This window comes from Castanea sativa, chromosome 5 (assembly GCF_040712315.1).
Source record: "Castanea sativa cultivar Marrone di Chiusa Pesio chromosome 5, ASM4071231v1".
NCBI classification, from domain to species: domain Eukaryota; kingdom Viridiplantae; phylum Streptophyta; class Magnoliopsida; order Fagales; family Fagaceae; genus Castanea; species Castanea sativa.
The window spans coordinates 21,588,577-21,597,498 of NC_134017.1; the positions used below are offsets into that span (position 1 = coordinate 21,588,577).

Genomic DNA, 8,922 nt, shown 5'->3' on the forward strand with positions numbered 1-8,922 from the left:
TTATTATGACAGTACCAAAAGATGAGACTAAATTGTCACATTTCAAAACCTTAAGGAACAAATTATAAAAGGTAGGAACCAAATAAATATTTACCCAAAACTAAAAGAAAAAACTTGTGAAAAATAGAGTCAGGATGCTAGGTTCTTGAATTGAGGTAGTTTGTGGATACTACTACTTGGTAAATGGTAACCAACCCTTCCACAAAGGAAGAATAATGACTAATGGTGCAATAGCTCTATTGCACCTGATTCGAATCCAATCACCAAATTCAATCCTTTCTCCTACTGAGTTTTCCAAAGGCGTCCTATTAAGAAGGAACGTCAAGAGAATTTTATCTAACAAGTGGAAGAGTCACAATTCTCCCAACAGTGTCTGATCTGCTTCTTGGTAAAATTCTACAAGAGGTTTTTAGTTGAGGTTATAGGAGGCAATTGATCACTTGACATGCTCTTTCCTTTTATATCAGGTAATATATTGTTACTGCTGGTAAAGCTGCTAATTGTTTTCATATGCAAATGCTTTTAAGCTCTTGGTTAGTTTTTTATCCAAAAAATACAAAATAAAATAAAAATAAAAACCCACCCAGATCGCAATACTCATTAACTAGATCAACATTCATAATACATGGATTTTGCAAATTTTGGGGTCCATATACCCATGGCCAAAAAATGAGAACAGGAACTAGATATATAAGTACATTTTTTCAGTTTAAAAAAAAGTTCACGCAAGTCTAAGATTACAATATTACCAACTGGATGGATGGGGCTACCTTTCCTTCAAGCTGGCTCTTGGCAAGATGTCTTGCAGTTCGTTCGATCTTCAAATTAGGACTCGCGAAGGGAGTTCACTTGACAATTTGATCGTGAGGGTCAATCAAAATTTTCTCAAGTGCCACAGCATTCCTAATAAAGTACATGACAAACTCAAATTCACATACGCATCCAGCATATCCGTAAATTTCCAACACCTTGAGGTATTCATGTGGGCATTTGATACCCCTCCTCATTTTTTTTTTTTGTCATGATCTTCGACATTTATCCATGGCATCTACAAAGAGAAAACAGAGTTATCTCATTACTGATAAAACACAAGTATAGAAAAAATATGTATATGCACCTAAATGAGTATCGATAGTAGCTGAATATAATTTACTAGAAAGAACAAATATGCAGATACAATCTGTTAGGTTCTAAGGAATTAGGAACTAATGTATTAGAACTCTAATTTGTAATGTTGGCAAACCATGATCAAAACGTTTTAGTCTTGTTTAGACTGCTTAAAGTATGTGTCTTTTATGTAAAGTTGGAATCGAGTTACTGCAGGATTTACTATGCAATTCTGTTTGGCTCGATCGATCGAGAATTAGACTCGACCGATCGAAGCTCGTGCAGATTATTTTTCTGCAGAATTTTTCAACTCAGCCCAAACCCGTTTTACGTATAGGGTTTTATGTTTTGCCCTAGGTATAAATAGGAAAACCCTAGCCACGTTTTATTAATGCTCTTTATGCTGTGTGTATGAATCTTTTATGAGATCTAGAGATGTTTACCTTCACACATACTTAGGATTATCAAGGATCAAGATTATGTCAAGAACTTGATGATCGTTTCAGTTGTAGATTTCAGAGCTTAAAGATATACAAGCAGGAGTGTTTGTGCTTTCTGGGAATCCAAGAAAGAAGCAGTCCGTGGACTCGGAGCTATCACGTAGTCGTGGTAGTAAGTTTCCTACTCGAGGTAGCAATAGGATGCTAGTGGTGCAAGTCGCTATTGTGTAAACTTCAATTCTTTCATAGTGGATTCAGTTTTACCTTAAGGATAGTTAGGTTAAATCCTCCCCAGGTTTTTTACCGTGTGATTTTCCTAGGTCATCATATCATTGTGTTCTTTATATTTTCACTGCTTTGCATGATATGATATATTTGTGTTAACCTAGAACTGGTTAATTTGACTAAGTAATCACTTGGCTAATTAACTAGGTTAAACTTGATGTTTTAAGGGGTCTAAAAACGTACACATTCAGTAGACAATCAAGGGGGGAAGGAAAAAGCATCAAACTTGACAATTAGTTTGATTGTAACAAATAAACTAGGAAAATGTCCCAAGCAACTGTCCAATACCAACCAGGATCTTACAGAGTTTACTAATATTACTTGTTACAGTTTTGGGATTACACACTGTATATATTTGTTATTACAAATGCTACCTCATAAGCTAAGCGCATGTTTTCTTCAGCTGAGTATCGAAAGATGGATTTAAGCAACTCTCAACAAAGATTCTGCATCATGAAATCATGGAAGGGCTTATAATACCTTCCTTCACTAATGCCAAACATTTTTGGAAGAAGGCCATTGTGAATCATAAGGCCTAGGAACTTACCATATCCATATTTACCTTTTTATTTCGTAGACTGAAGATGACATTCTCAGACCCATAAAACACTCAATCCATCCAAGTTAGAGTCTAATTTGGTAAACAACAAAATTAAGCCTAAATAAATAGGCATGCTACTTACAAAAGCATAACTATTGGCTTAATTTCTTAAATTTCTTAGTTTGACTTATCTAATTCAATCCCACAAGTAACCCATGGGTTTGAACTTCCAACCTGATCCTTCCAAGGTTGAGGTGTTATTACCATCCTTTCTAAGATTGGATAATAATTTACTAGAAGTAGTTCCACTAAAGCATATAAGTTCAATTATGAGAATGAAATATATCCTTTCAAAATATGAGTGCACATAAGAGATTGCATAGAATATAACAGTTATGTCCAAAAGAAAAACCCTCAGATTGATTCATGATATGATATTAATTGCACAAACAGAGTGATGATTCATATCACAAATACCAACACAAACTAAACAAGAACAAGAAAACAAAACCATATAGTGTCAGCAAGAGGCAAGTCATCAAGCTTAAATATAGAAATCCTGCAGATGAAATGGTTAAATCATCAATTTAATGATAGGAAGTGGAGAATATGCAAGAGCCAACACATACAAAAGCTGCATTTCAAACAGATGAGGCATGTTGTATGAGTGCATATCATAGAATCATTATCTAGTATTTAATAAACACTCACCTTCAACTCAAGTATCTGCAAGTAAGGGCATGCGTTTATCAAAGTAGTTAGTCCAAGGAGATCATCCTCTCCCCATGCTCCAACTTCTAATACCAACTTTTTAAGATTATTTAATGGAGGAAATAATTTACTGCCTACTTCATCCTGGAGAAACCAAAAAAAGAGAGTAAACAACGTGATAACATATGGGATGGAAAGAAAGGGCAAACACATAAAGAATTACTAACCACAAAGCCATCAATTAATTCAAGAGTGAGTACTTGTAGCTGAGAAAGACAGCAAGAGAACTGGGGGAGGTAGTCATTTAGCAACGGTCTACCGAGATTTCCTTTTCCCACACCGATATAAAGAATAAAGATCAAGAAGTAATGGCACATTTTTTATAAACAAGTCTATATCCAACCCCGCATACTTAAATGAAATAAGGCTTGTGTCAAAGATCTCTAACATATTTTAAGCAAGTGCAGTAGACTACCTCCAAGTGTTTCAAAGAAAGGGACGATCCAGAAACTCTTAATTTTACCAAATGTCTTGATCCACATACAGACAATTGCTCAATCTTGGGACAATTGGCTAAAAAGTACTCAATAACTTCCTGAGTTATGCCAAGATTCTTCAAATAAAGATCTTTAAGAAACTTAAAGCCACGAAATGTTGGAGTACGGGTGCTGAGAAGATTCAAACAAAATTTCTCCCTAGAAGACCCGCAACTTAGGCTTCTCCAAAGTCGTTTACACTTAGAACTACAACGCCTCGAAGACAAGGCATTATAAGGACGTTGCCCTAACAAGTCCATCTCAAGCCTTTGAACTTCCCTTGTCATTGCAAACTCGATCCAACTATTAATAGCATGCGTAGAATTTTGATCCAAATCAAAAGAAATCCTGAATTCATTTATAGTCGAGACTTCATATTGTCCCAAAAGGGCCAAAACATGATCCACCCATCTGACATACATAGGCGGCCCTGATTGAATTGTGCTTGTTTCCTTTGTAGCATCAAAGTCAAGTATTGTAATAGATGTCCACAAATACCTCCATCTCCTACCAAGGATACTAGTAGCCACCGCTTCTCTTAGTGTCAATTGTGAAAGTATGGAAACAAGAGTTTCACTAGACAGGTTACTTATGTAATCATCGGAAACACATTTTCCCTTAAATAAGGGATGAAAACAAAGAAAAAGAGTCAGCTAAATCATAAAAACACTCAATTATAAATAAATATTGGCACGATGTAAACATCACTTTAAAAAAAGACTTTCCATTTGTAGCACCTTCGCTAGTACAAATTTTTAATGGGTTTCACCTTGTTTTTTGAACATTTAGCAGTAAGTCGCACCCTTTTCTCCATTGATTGAATCTTGCTAATTCCTCATTTGCTATGATGCAAACACGCAAAGTTCTGCTAAGCAAAAATCAGATGCACATTGAAAATTTGAAATTAGTGCCCAGGAAACAATAATTTGATGAAAAGACAGAAACTTGTTAGCAATTTAGCAAATTTTAGTTTATACTTGAAAGGAAAAAAAAAAAAAAAAAAACAAGTTTAGCAAATAATAATTTTAAGTTTCAAAACCTATAAATGTAAATGGTACGTGAACAAAAGGAAAAATAAAAGTAAAAAGAGAGAAAGAACATTATTATTACTTTCAAAACCAATATTAAAAATAAAAACGTTAATATGACATTAAATTCTTTATTTAGTAATTTATTTTTCTTCATAAAAATTTGTGTACTAAGAAATCGAATTTGGGATTGATAATTACCTAATAACATCGTTTACGTAAGACGTACTTGGTGTTTAATCTAACTATTAAGAATACCTGAGTCATTAGTGGAACTTTAACAGCTTATTCATTCAAAGTATCCTTGACAGATAAAAAATATATACAATGAATATACAAATGTTTAATGAGTTTTCTCTCAAAAAAATATCATTTAACCACCGCATACTTTTGGTGTGATGATCACCTCATAAATACAAGAGTCAGGGTTGAAGTCTCTAGAAGAAAGTTTCACACACATATATATTTAAATTATATTAAAGTAGAATTTATATCTTTTATAATACACACACATATATATGTATATATCATTTAATATACACATAAATGAATTTACTCTCCCTAAATCCTAGCTTAGCCGTTGTCTGAATTGATGTTTCCACTTATTACATAATCAAATTCCGTTAATAGTGAAAATAGCTGATAAAGAAATCACAAGTGAGATAAATGTTTTATAAAGTAAACTATAAGAAAGGTTAGTGTCACAAAATAAAAGTGGTATGTGTAATTTACCCTAATAGTAATTATTATTTAATATGTCAACTACTTGAACGGTCCTCTAGTATACAATTTATGCGCCAAATAAATAAATAAAGTAAAAGGTAAATTAGAAAAATAATTTATTGGATTTTTTCTCTTAAAAAAATCATTTTGGGACATCCTAAAATTGAATAGAGAATTAACTTCTTTTTTTTTTTTTGCTAAGAATATAAAGAACTGACAATCTCAAAAGGAGAATATATATATAAATATATATGTGTGTGTGTTATTTAAAATCACATATAATTCTTGAATATAATTTTATATAAAGTGATACTATTTATATTTTTAGATTTAAAAAAAAAATTAAACTTTTATGATGAAATGGATCTTTTTATTTTAAAGATTGATCATAGGCCTTGGACGTCATCTTAGCCTCCATTCTTTTTTAGATCTCTTTTTTTGTTCTATTTCACTGATGGTCCGTTTGGATTGAGGAGAAATAAAGTAGAGTTGACCCAAAATTAACCTATTTTCAACTAACTCTACTCTACTCCCCTCCAGTCCCTCTCTCTCCCCCTCAATCCAAACGGGCTTTAAGTCTTCACGACATAATCATCAAACGTAATTGCATTTAGTATATTTATTTATTTATTTTTGTAACAATTTCAACATATCATACCAAAGGTTATTTTTCATAAGAATATGTTCTATCAAAATTTATTTATTTAATTTATCCGGATTCATACTACTTGCAATAGTCTTACCAAATGCAATCTTAATCAAAATTAATAGTGTCCTGTTTAAAAGAAGAGAAAAAAAAATTAAAGACACATGTTATATTATAATATTTTATATATATACACAGTGCCCCAACTGTGTACATACTACGTACTTACATAGTACGTAAACCATATTTGTTAGAGATATATTAGACATATTAGCCCAATAAAATAGGCCCAAGCCCACTCTTGTTTGTATTAGTAATTTAGAGTTTAGTCACCTATATAAACTCATATTTGGGTTCATTGTAACACAAATTGTTATACTACACTCTTACATAATAAAGATGTAGCCCTTAAGGAATTCCTTCGTGGATGTAAGCCAACAAGTCTGAATCACGTAACCCTCTTGTTCTCAGTGTTCTTATTTTATGCTTCCCCTTCCGCATCCACTCTAGCATAAATAACATGGTATAACATATCTGTTGCTAATATATTTAACATAGTATCAGAGCAAAACTTCATTCTTGGCATCAAACAAACATCTCTACAAGGCAAAGAAGTTTCCCATGTGCACAACACAAATCCGCACAGTGCCATTGCTTACCCACAGATCTGGACTCCACGGCTTCACACAACTCCCATGGAACCATCGTTGTCGTATCGCCGCCATGTCTCTAATCTCTCAAGCATGTCATACCTCCCCTTTCAGATCTGTTCAAAGCAAGCCTTCGCCTGACGAAACCAATCATACAGACGTGCTCCACAGCATACGACAAGAAAAACCAAAGGGTCTAGCCTCCACCGAACGCCGCACGCGCGCCGACAGAATATCTCTATTTCGATGGATTTCTCCATGCGCTGCCTTGGATTCCTCAGAAGCAGATCCTCCTCCGGCAACACGTGTCGCCCTAATGGCCTTGTAGCTCGTCAATTTGCCAAACCAGCGACGTCCAAGCATCCATCTCACTTGCACGCGCCTACACGTGTCGTCGTCGTCACACTCCAACCATGCGCCAAAAAATACATCAGCCTTATTATGACGTCATCCATGATGTCATTTGATGATGTCAGCCCTAGCCAAGTCAGCGAGTCTCCACGTCAGCACTACGTCATCTTTGACTTTAACTCTGCTAACTCGAACCGACCCAACCCAGACTTTCGGATCTGACCCATGGACCTTCACTGTTGCTGACCGTTGACTTTGACTGCTCATTGACTTTTGCTGAGTTTTGAACTTTAGTTGACTCTGACTTCTTGCGTTGACCATTGACCAAAAGTCAAAGTTTCTAAAAGAGCTTATCTTGCTCAGTTTTTTGTGGATTCCATTTCTTCATTTGAAACTACGAAATTGGTCAGTTAGCACATTCTTTATTGTGGTTTCTTCAATGGCATTATTTGAGGCATCTCCAAGGGATCTTCTCATTCTTATCCAATCTCAAGCCTTCATCGAGCTTCTGCCTTAAGTTTGAGGGAGGATGTTTGAGATATATTAGACATATTAGCCCAATGTAATAGACCCAAGTCCACTCCTGCTTGTACTAGTAGTACAGAGTTTAGTCCCCTATATATACTCATGTTAGGGTTCATTGTAACACATGTTATTGTACTATACTCTTATATAATAAAGATGTAGCCCTTAAGGGCTTCCTCTGTGGATGTAAACCAACAAGGCTGAACCACGTAACTTTCGTATTCTCAATGTTCCTATTCTATACTTCCACTTCCGCATCCACTCTAACATATACAACATGGTATAACACATCGCATTGCTAATGTATTTAACAATATCCATGACTATGACTTTTTGTTTTCCTTCTTCCTGAAATGGCTATGATGGACTATTTATCTTTCTATTATATTATGTTTAATGCTTAGCAAAAAAAAAAAAATCTATCTATTATATATATATATATATATCTATTAAAATTTGAATTCTCACAATTGGAGGATACATGCAATGATGACATATGTTTCTTTCTCGAATCATATTACAATGACACTTATCATTTCTTCTTAAAGCTAAAGATTCACAAGGAAAATATGATTCAAATGACCATTTATCTACATGTTAGGATATGGACACATGTTCGTATTCTAACGTATCTAATGCATTAATGCATTGAACACAAGCTTTATTTGTGTGTGTGTGTGTGTGTGTGTGTGTGTGTAAGATGATGAATACAATGATGACACATGCATGTCCTTTTGTGAAAGCATACGATAATGATAGATGTCAAAACTCCTTCCATTGTCATTTGAATCTCCTAATATGCTAATATTATTTATTTTCTACTATAATATGAAATAATAATGGCAATTTAATCTCCTAAACATTTCATAGTATGGGTCATGGGCGGATACCCATTCTCAAATTATTATGACTCTACTCAAAAAATTTAAATTATTATGATTTGCAAATATGTCCATGAATCCAAATGTATGGTTCTAATGATTTTTTTTTTGGTAGAAAGGATAATAATGCATTAAACAGAAGAAGAACTACTGGCACGCTTATATATATATATATATATATATATATATATATATATAATAAATAAAAAACTAAATTCATTTTCTTTGTTTGTAATAAAAATTTAAATTCTAGGATTATTAAAATTTGTCTTAGCTAGGTACTTTGCACAAATTTTATCTTTGTAACTAAGTTTCTATTGCTTAATGCCATATGATTTTTTTTTTCTTTTCTTTTTAAAGCCTCCATGTGTGATTTTCAAGAAGCCAATATTTTTTTCCACATTGCCTATATGATTTAGAAATTCATATAATACAACCAAATACCAATAGTTCATGTGAGTTAATTCTTAAAGAAATAAAGAAGTACATTCCACTTGC

At 33.6% G+C, this 8,922-nt stretch overlaps 1 pseudogene; it reads right to left on the reverse strand.

Moving 5' to 3' along the window:
* Window positions 1-737: 737 nt before the first annotated feature.
* Window positions 738-4,434, reverse strand: LOC142634530 (F-box/FBD/LRR-repeat protein At5g22700-like; annotated as a pseudogene).
* Window positions 4,435-8,922: the final 4,488 nt, after the last annotated feature.